Source organism: Triticum dicoccoides, chromosome 3B (genome assembly GCF_002162155.2).
Source record: "Triticum dicoccoides isolate Atlit2015 ecotype Zavitan chromosome 3B, WEW_v2.0, whole genome shotgun sequence".
Lineage (NCBI taxonomy): Eukaryota > Viridiplantae > Streptophyta > Magnoliopsida > Poales > Poaceae > Triticum > Triticum dicoccoides.
In genome coordinates, this window is record NC_041385.1 from 849,009,587 (window position 1) to 849,019,911 (window position 10,325).

The 10,325-nt window shown below is 49.1% G+C and overlaps 1 protein-coding gene across 1 annotated transcript in view; it reads right to left on the reverse strand.

The window, feature by feature from the left end:
- The window catches only part of LOC119278903 (disease resistance protein Pik-2-like), an 18,974-nt gene that overhangs the window by 2,989 nt on the left and 5,660 nt on the right, over positions 1-10,325 (reverse strand). The gene's annotated exons all lie outside the window — the stretch shown is intronic.

Here is a 10,325-nt window from a genome sequence, read left to right on the forward strand (position 1 = left end):
GGGGGCCCCGAGCGCCGCATGCGTCCTCTCGCGCTTCTCTCTGCCGCCGGCGAGGGCCGCGGTGGCGACGAGCCCGACGCTGAAGGCACCTGGGCGGGTGGACGCGGCGAGATCTCATCGGAGGCAGCAGGGGTGGCCCTTCTCGTGGGGTCCGAAGGTGGCGGCGATCCCTTGCCGTGCGGCGATGGCCGAAGCGACATAAGCCGGCGGAGCGGAGGCCCTGAGATGGACGGCGGCGGTGGCAGCGCCCAATCCGACGGGGTGCCTGATCTGCGCGGTGATGGTGGCGGCGGCGACTGCGGATCCAACCCCGGTCGGATCCGTCACGGGGTGGCCTTCAGCCGACCGGCGGCGCGTGGAGGGACAGGTGAGGAGATGTCGGATCTCCGCCGGTTTACCGACATTGGTGTTCGTCTTCGTGGCGAGACTCCGCTCGGTTCCAGCCAACCGCGAGATTGGGACGACGAGGCTTCCTGTGAAAATCGTGCCTGACTGCGGTCATGGCGGATGATGGCGACGTCTCGGACGCCGTTCCCTTCTCGAGGCATCGTCGTTGCAGGTCGCGTCAACCTGATCGGAAGGTTCCAGGGGAAACCCTAGGTCTGGATCTACCGGATCGGACGATGGCGACGTTTGATGTCGTTCTCCCTTTTAGGGGCATCTTTTGGAGCAAGTGTTGGCTGGAGGGGACAAGAGGAGGAGCGGCGTGTTATCTGGCACGTCGACAACGGTGGGTCTCAGCGGCATGGACCAGCGGGGTCTCGCCGGTGGGTTGTGATGATGGACGAGTGAAGGATGGTCGTGTTGTCTGGCGTCGTGGTGGCGTCGACAGCAGCTAGACCGTGCAAGATACATGCAACGGTACAACACTAATGATGGATTGATGGCAAGTGGATGTGGCGGCCTCATACCCGGCAGGCGTCCTGGTTGAGGAGCACGCCGGACTGGTTGGTGCCCATACCCGGGAGGCGTCCTGGTTGGGACCTCAGGTCTTAGATGTTATGTTTGGTAGTGAGGTCTGTTTGGTATTAGGCCTAGATTATGAGCGCCCCTTCATCAACTGGATAGGAGTAGCAACAGATATTGTTTAGACGGTGGCTTTAGTCTTACTGTTGTATGACTTTGTAAGGTCTTGTATTAATAATTAATAAAATGGCCGTATGCATCGTCTAGATGCAGAGGCCGGGGGTCTTCCTCCTTTTCTAAAAAAAACGTGAAGCATGCTGCTCAAGGAGGAGGACGTGGAGATGCAGAGGGGTTTAACCGAGCTGTGACATGCTAAACTACACGAACAGATGAACAACACGCCTGAGACTTAATTCACCATGGCTCACAGGCTCACGGTGTAGCAGCATGGCTATCAGCCGGACGACATGGCACACACCTTGCGTGCCAGACATATGCCAGCGATCTCAGGATCTTACTCTGGCTGAGCACACCTTGAAGTGTGATAAGAAAATGGAGCCGCTTGGACTGGACGGGTGCATCATGTGCCAGCAGGCACGGAGCAGGTTAATCTCGGCGGAGTCGAGGAACTTCTTTCTACAGGAGTAAAATGGACCTTTTTATAACCCAAGAGGGGCTTGCTACCGATTTCAATGGGCAGGGGAGCTTGGTGCAGCACCTCTTGCGTTATTAATTATTTTCTTTGCTCCGTAATTAAGCTTCAGTCAATATACTAATCTAGGCCGGAGTATGCTTCTGAAAATTATAACAGTTCATTTTGCGAAAATTCAACAGGAAGATGAAGGCTACTGCCAAGGCACTAGCAAAATGGAGCGCCCAACTCTGCAACAACATAGCACTCAAAACAGCTATCACAAGTGAACTGATCATGAGACTGGACACGGCCATGGATCGGCGCCAACTCTCAGAGGCTGAACATGAATTTCGGAATGCATTGAAGATGCAAAGGTTAGGTTTGGCGGCAATGGAGAGGTCGCTCTGGAGGCAGAGATCCAGAGTTCTAAGGATAAAAGAAGATGATGCAGGCACCCGGTTCTTTCGCGCCAAAGCATCCGCAAGGCGCCGAAGAAACTACATCCACAGGATTGTTCAGGGAGACATCATACACACTGACCAAGAAGCGAAGATGGATGCTATCCATAGCTATTTTGAGGAGTTTCTGGGAACAAGGATGCCAAGGAATCACACCATCGACCTTTCTGCGATAGGCATTGAGAGCTCTGATCTAGCAGACTTGGAGACCCCCTTCACTGACGAGGAAGTGCTAGCCGCAGTAAAGGACGTTAATGGAGACAAAGCCCCGGGACCAGATGGATTCACAGGACTATTCTATCAGCAATGTTGGCGCATCATCCAACCTGAGCTAATGGCAGTGATCAGGGCAGTCGAACAATTAGATGCCGCACAGCTCCGCCCCTTAAATACTGCAACGATGATTCTGCTCCCAAAGCGAGAAGATGCTGCTGGACCAAGGGATTTCAGACCAATATGCCTCGTTGATAGTTTCGCCAAGCTTTTTGCGAAGATTTTGGCCAGCCGCTTGCGTTGCAGGATGGACGCACTTGTCAGACCTTGCCAAAACGCATTCATTAACGGCAGAAATATACATGATAATTACATCTATGTCAGAGGGATTGCAAGGGCGCTACGACAAGCAAAGACCCCAGCCATGATGATCAAGCTTGACATCGAAAAAGCATTTGATACGGTGTCATGGGAATTCTTGCTGGAAGTTTTGCAGGCGAAGGGGTTCGGCAGGAAATGGTTGAATTGGATTTCAAATCTGCTTGCCACTCAATCCACTCGGGTGCTCATCAATGGGCAACTTTCCGAGCCAATTATTCATAGAAGAGGTTTGCGCCAAGGCGACCCATTATCACCGCTCCTCTTCGTCATCGTCCTGGACTGCATGGCAACAATGTTCGCCAAATCATCTCAAGTAGGGATTCTAAAGCCCATTGGCAACCAGAGATTGGCCTACAGAACATCCCTATACGCCGACGATGCAATTATATTCATAAACCCAGACATCCAAGAGATGAAGGCTGTTCAGGATATGCTAGACGCCTTTGGTACAGCTTCAGGATTGCGTACGAACTATGGAAAGAGCTCATTAACACCTATCTGCTGCGGAGGGATAGATATGGAAGCAATCGCCGGGGAGCTGGGCTGCCCGATCAAGCACTTTCCTTGCACATACCTGGGCATGCCTCTCTCTGACTGCAGGATCACTAGAGCTGACTGGCAACCGGCGCTGGACAAGGTCTACGGCAAGATGAAGGGATGGAAATTAGCTCACTTCTCCATGGACGCCCGGCTGAGCCTAGTGCAACAGGTTCTCTCGGCCATGCTTGTCTTCCAAATGATCGCCATCGACCCTCCGGTCTGGCTACGTAAAGCTGTTGATAAGGTCCGAAGAGGATTCCTTTGGGAGAGCAAAGAGGTCGCCCCGGGCGGGAAATGTTTGGTAAACTGGAGGGCCGTATGCAGACCGCGAGAGCTCGGAGGGCTCGGCATCACCAATATTGAGGCACAGAGCACAGTGCTTAGAATGAGATGGCTTTGGCAAACATGGACCGAACCTGAAAAGCCATGGCTGGGCTTGCCATTGCCCACGGATGAGCGTGTAAGGGCACTCTTCAATGCATCAGTGAAATTCCATCTTGGAAACGGCAAGAAGATAAGCTTTTGGACGGAACCTTGGCTCCTAAGTGCAAGTATGAACATTTGCCTCCCCGAGCTCTACAAACACTGCACAAGAAAGAAGCTCACGGTGGCAGAAGCAATCGGCGATGCAAGATGGACAAGACATATCAAAGCAAACCCCTCAGGCCAGGCCATCCAGGAGTTCACCACACTCTGGGTGCAACTGCAACATGTGGTGCTGACTGACGAGCCGGACTGGGTGGAATGGAAATGGACGGCTGATGGACGATTCACGTCGGCATCAGCGTATGCGATTCAATTCGAGGGATCGACACGGACTGAATTCAAACAGATCATCTGGAAGGCCGACGCACCCATGAAGTGCAAAATATTCTCCTGGCTGGCGGTGCTAAATCGATGCCTCACCGCCGACAACCTGGCCAAACGAGGATGGCCACATAATGCATCATGCAGTCTCTGCCAGAGGACGCCGGAGAGCGTATTTCACCTGCTCGCCTCATGCTCCTTCACCACGGAGCTTTGGCAGAGGGTGCTAAGCCGGTGCGCTGGCACCATCCGCAACCGCGGCAAATCTTCTAGAATGGTGGGATCAAAGCCGGTCCAGGGTGCCGAGGGACCATAGACGTGGATGGAGCTCGCTGGTGCAGTTGGTCTGGTGGACGGCATGGAAAGAGCGAAATGCGCGGATCTTTGATAACAAGTTCTCGACGGGGGTGCAGGTCTTCCACCGCCTGATTGAAGACATCGACACTTGGACGATAGCCGGCCGTAACAAGATCAACAACCTGCTGCATAGACCTCTAGAACCAGACTAGACATTAGGATACGGTATGCGGTGATGCACATTTCGTGCAAATTTTGTAACTAACAGACGTTGTCTTCCCTCTCTCATATTCAATGAAAAGCTGCACAGCAGCATTTTCGTCAAAAAAAATTTTTGCGAAAATAGATTTGGCCATGAGAAAGTTAGGCGACATCTCTCTCGATTGCTTCTACTGTTGTACTCCCTCCTTCCCATAATATAAGAGCATTTTTGACACTAGTGTATATAACAAATTAAAGGAAACAATAAAGAAAGGAGAAGCACTGGTGAATGTCATACAGGGCATGAGAAGACATTAAAACACAAGCTCTATGACCACTATTGTGATACTGCCAGAAAACTAAATTTTTGATGGCTGGAATCCTAGAGCAGAACGAGGGACTCTCACTCTTGGAATATTGCTCGTTGTTTAGAATCAGGACTGGGTGGCTTCCAGCTATATAAGCCAGGGAGTAGAGTACTCATGTAATTGGCATCAGAGAAATGAATCAAGAAAAAGGGAGGTTCTCCTCCATAGCCACGTCATCTAACTCGGGTGCAAAGGCAGATTGTGCGTGCGAAGTGCTTTAAACGCCAAACTGTTGCCACCGTCAAGCCCCGTAGCTCTGATTACCCATGTTGGAAAGCTATTATGAAAGTCAAAGAAGTGTACCTTGCTGGCAGTAAAATCGTTGTTGGTAAAGGGGACATGGTGTGAGTCTGGTTCGATCCCTGGGTGTCTGATATTCCTCTTAAAGATCGTTTCCCTGATCTGTTCGATATATATGTCAATAACAGAATTGTACTCTATCTGATTTTGTTTCAGCAGGGTTCGAGCGTAATCTTTTTGGGGTAAGAAATTGAGTGGTGTGCCCGGGCTGTTAATTACAAAAATGTGCCTGATTCTATTGCTTGGTCCTTGACTAGCAATGGAATTTTTACAACCAAATCAGTGTATGAGTGGCTCGGGAGAGATTTGGCTGGACCTAACTACAAATGAGTGTGGAAGGCCAGCATACCGCTGAAAATAAAAATCTTTATTTGGCAACATGATGACCATTGTGGCTAGTTGTTGGGGGATATGGTGTGCTCGTCACAAAGCTACCTTTGAGGGACATATTGTTGGTACTCCGCTGGACCCTGTTTTTTTAGAAGTATATTTATGTTAAGTTAGATATTAGGAGTTAGAGATAGGATACGTTTAAACCTATGTATAAATTGTCCTCTACTCCAAGTCTCTCTCCCTCATATTATACTCTATAAATACCCACAAGGGTCAAATCCATACAACACAAATATTACTCATCCAACAATTTTCACATGGTATTAGAGCAGTTAGTCACACGACACTGATCCTAGGTTCCTTCACCACTTCTGCAACGTTCTCTCTCCGGGGGTGCGACACCCGATGGATCAAAGATGATGAGATTTGTTCCTTAGTTGGATTAGATCAATGTCTCAATTTTCCAGATTCTATTAGATTAGTTATTCTTTAGACACAAATAAATCTAAAACCCTATTATCTCGTAAAATACGCAGCACACCGGTGGAGAGACCAGTTCCAAAAATCCAGTGCATGGTGGTGCACTGCCGGCGTGCAGGTCGACGTAGTACCACGCCCGGCGATCCTAGCGGACTGGTCCGCTTCGACAACACGCAGCATCGGCCTGGCGGGTCTTCGCTGCGCATCTGCATGTCCAGCTGTGCGTCCACGACCGGCGCCTCTGGAAGAGCCAGTACACGCAACAGCGGCGCGACCGTGATCCAGGGGAGCAAGCTGGGCGCCGGAGCAGCCGGTAGATGCGAAACGCTCGGCAGGCGAGGCCCCAGGCAGCCCGGTGGAGCGACGCCACAAATCAGCGTCCAGATGCCCTCGGCACCAATATCGCGCCATCGCGCCCACATGGCCAACACCTCAACACCAATCAGCGTCCTGATGCTCTTCCATCAGGCAGAGATGATGACAACGCCGGCGAGCAGCAGCGAAGGACACGGGAGGGCGTAGCTCTCGCACAGATCTCTTTCGCATACGAGTGAGCGGATCTCCCGCCGAAAGCAACTCGCGTACGCGGAGCTCCGACATGTGCGAGCGATTTCAGCCGTGGGCGGAGAAGGCCGAGCAACCAATTCCCGTTTGATCGGGTGGACATCGACTTCGTCAACAACTCGAACAAGCGCAGGCAACGCGCACGGGCATGGACTCCACCACTAGCTTCAACCAGATCGCGGGCCACGTCCCACATGCCTATATGTGACCGTGAGCTCCTGAAAATTTGCAGCTACTCCAGAGCCACATCCCGAGACGAGCTACCCTGCACCGAGCACGATTACGTCACCATGATATGCACCTGATATTCTTCATCGAGCCGAATCACTGCACCAAGCTATACAACTACACTCGGCTACAAGCCAACATACTTCTTCGGCACGAGACGGAATCGACACTTCGTCGCCGGGAGGGACGCCTTCGAGTGACGCATCATCGTAGACATGCTGCTGCAATGCTAGTGCCGACACTTCATAGACAAGGTCTTTATCAACGTGGTCTTCATCATCATCGTCGTCAACACAACGCCGCCACCTCGTCCACAAGATGGACATCTAGCGTTCTCTGACAGACTTTTCTGCAAAACACGGCCTCGACGGCGGCATCGACCACGTCATCCATGACCGCGCGACTACATACATGGCATCACTATAGTGACGACCCCTACACGGCCACATGGTTCTAGCAAAACCGATGTGTGCTTGATGGGTTTCCTCCGGTCCTCGCAAAACAGGTGGACTCGTCACCGACGGCACCCTCTGATATCTGCAAGGTGCATCATCCACGAATGCAGCTCCGTCGTCTACAACATAGCGCATTATTTTGCGCCTCCGGTTTTGTGTGGCTTCGCCGTCCACGACGACTACATCATCGACCACGACTACCTCGACCACGGCTACATCACGATCGGCTACATCGACATCAATACTTCTACAGCAACAAATCGGAAACAACTCCAGTCAACAGCATCCACGTCGTCACCAGCGTTCACGCCACTCCCGCTGTGACTGCGGGAGGGAAGATAGGAGAGACAAGGAAAGCACCAGAAAGGGACCACTAACAGAAAAAGGCCAATTTGTCCCGGTTCTGGAACCCGTACTAAAGGGTCGTCACTAAAGGCCCCCCCCCCTTTAGTCCCGGTTTTTATACGAACCGGGACTAAAGGCCCTCCACGTGGCCGCTGTCTAGAGCTCCACCTTTAGTTCCGGTTGGTAACACAAACCGGGACTAAAGGTTTTTTTTTCAATTTAATCTCTAATCACCACTCATCACTGCTCAATTTAACCTCTACTCTCTAATCACCCCTCATCATTCAAAATCATCTAACTTCCCGGCCGATCACCCATCCTCTCACTACTCCAGCCTGAGCACGCTTAACTTTCGGATTCTATTCCCCCTCGTTTCCAAGTCTGCACTTGTTGTTTTCCTGACAATAGACGAACAGGAATTTAGCTTGAGCATGAAGTCACACGTTTCACTGTTTGAGTTTGAAACTATTGTTCTAAAAAACAATAATTATTTAGTAACACTACAATTTATTGAATAAGTAGTTTGACCATAGTTTGACCACAGTTTGACCAGATTTGACCAAAATTCAAAATACCGAAATAATTATTTAGTAACAATAATATTCTTGAATAATTATTTAGTACAACTAATACTTCTTCAATAAGTAGTTTGACCAGATTTAACTAAAATTCAAAAAAAACTGAAATTTGAGCATATTTTTTTTCCTTTTAGAATTTGAGGATTCTAAAAAATTGCAAACAGGCCTACGGCGGTCAAAATAGGATGCGGAGCTTCGTGCTGATTTTTTTGATATATTATGCGTTTTTTTCGACATCGTATGCAAAAGATATGACCATTTTACTTTTTCATAACTTTTTTTGCAAAACATGTCCAAATTTAAGTTTTTTACTTTTCCTAACTAATAGATGTATTAACATAACTACATCTCGAAGGATATTAATTTTTGAAGTCTTTATCATTTCTTTTTGCTTTTTACAAAACTGAAAAGGCGATCCACGAGGAGGGGGGGGGGATGGGTAGTGTTTGAAAATGGGACCTTTAGTCCCGGTTTGATACACGAACCGGGTCTAAAGGGCATTGCACACTTTAGTCCCGGTTCGTGCCTCAAACTGGGACTAAAGGTCTAATCTTTTGTTCCGGTTTGAGATACGAACCGGGACTAAAGGGCATCACACCCTTTAGTCCCGGTTCGTGTCTCAAACCGGGACTAAAAGGGCTCACATGAACCGGGACTAATGCCTTTAGCCGCACGAACCGGGACCAATGCCCCCATGGGTACCGGTTCATGACTGAACCGGGAATAAAGGATGCATCTGGCCCGAACGAAAGCCCTGTTTTCTACTAGTGGACGCAGTCACCGCCCTAGGTGCTGACCCATCAGAGACACAGTTGATGATGGCGCAAGGGAGAAGACGACGGAAGCACAAGACTTCAAATTCAGTCATAATCGTTCGCTTTACTCCCGCTACGACTGAGGCGGAATGTTAGAAGTATAATTATGTTAAGTTAGATATTAGGAGTTAGAGATAGCATAGGTTTAAACCATGTATGACTTGTCCTCTACTCCAAGTCTCTCTCCTTCATATTGTACTCTATAAATACCCCTACAAGGGTCAGATAAATACAACACAAATATTACCCATCCTACAGTTTTCACTGCTTGCTCCTTTATGCTTTACTGTACAGGTCTTATCAAGGTGGAGGATAGAGCTACTTTCCAAGCTGGGGTTCAGAGGGTGATCCAGGTGGCTTCATCCTTGGCGGATCGCTCGGCAGCGTGAGGAAGTTTTCTCATCATGGATGCGGTTGGTATGCAGCGCAGGTGATGTTTGTTGCTGTCATACCCTGAGGTTTTAGTTGCTGTCATGCATTTTGGTTGTAGTTTCCTCGAACCTGATGCCTGCGGTCTGCTGAGGTGATTTTGTAAGGTCCTATGTTCCTTGGACCATGTAAGATGGTACTGTGGTTTGAGTGGTGTTAGTGGGTTTTTGCGCCGTGGTGGATGTCTCTGTAGTGAGCATCTACAACGGGTTTCCCACTAATGCTCCAACTCGCTTCCCCTTTCCGGCCCCTTTTCCTGTTTGGGCAGTGGTTACTTGAGTGTAATGAATATTTCCGTTAACAACTTAACGGAAAGGGGTAAGAGCCCGGTTGAAAAAAAAGGTGCAAGGGCACCTAAACCTCTCCGCAGACCTCCTACCTCTCAAGATTACTCCCTCCTTAATATGGTTCGTGATAACTTTTGACTACTAATTACTCATTATGTTGTCTGTCTAATTATCTTTTAGCTAATTCATTGTCAACTTTCTGTATAACAAATTATAAAATAAGTCAAACATATCATATGGTTTACCAATGTTTATCATAGCTTTGATGAACGAATGCCTAACGCGTAGGAATTGGTGGCGTGCTATGGTCATCAGAGATGGTGGAAGATTAATAAAGAGATGGGCGCTCGAGGGGAAAGGGGCTAGAAGAGGGCTGGGTCGTCCTAGAATTGAGAACGACAAAGCACGATGAATACTTATGTTTGTTGTGACACAGTTGAAATAGCTCTTTTTTGCGCTCATCTCTCATGAAACAAAAGAGCATGATCCTTTCTTCAGTGCACCTACTCACCACTTTGCTGCCTATAATATAAATGTAAACCCCTCTGTTATCTATAAATACTACTCCCTCCATTCCACCCATACACTATACTAGTGTAAAAACTGCTCTTATACTATGGGACGGAGGGAGTAAATGCCAAGGTTAAAAACTCTTCTACATTTTGACAGTGATTTTGTTTTGGAATTTTCAAAATGGGGGGGGCGG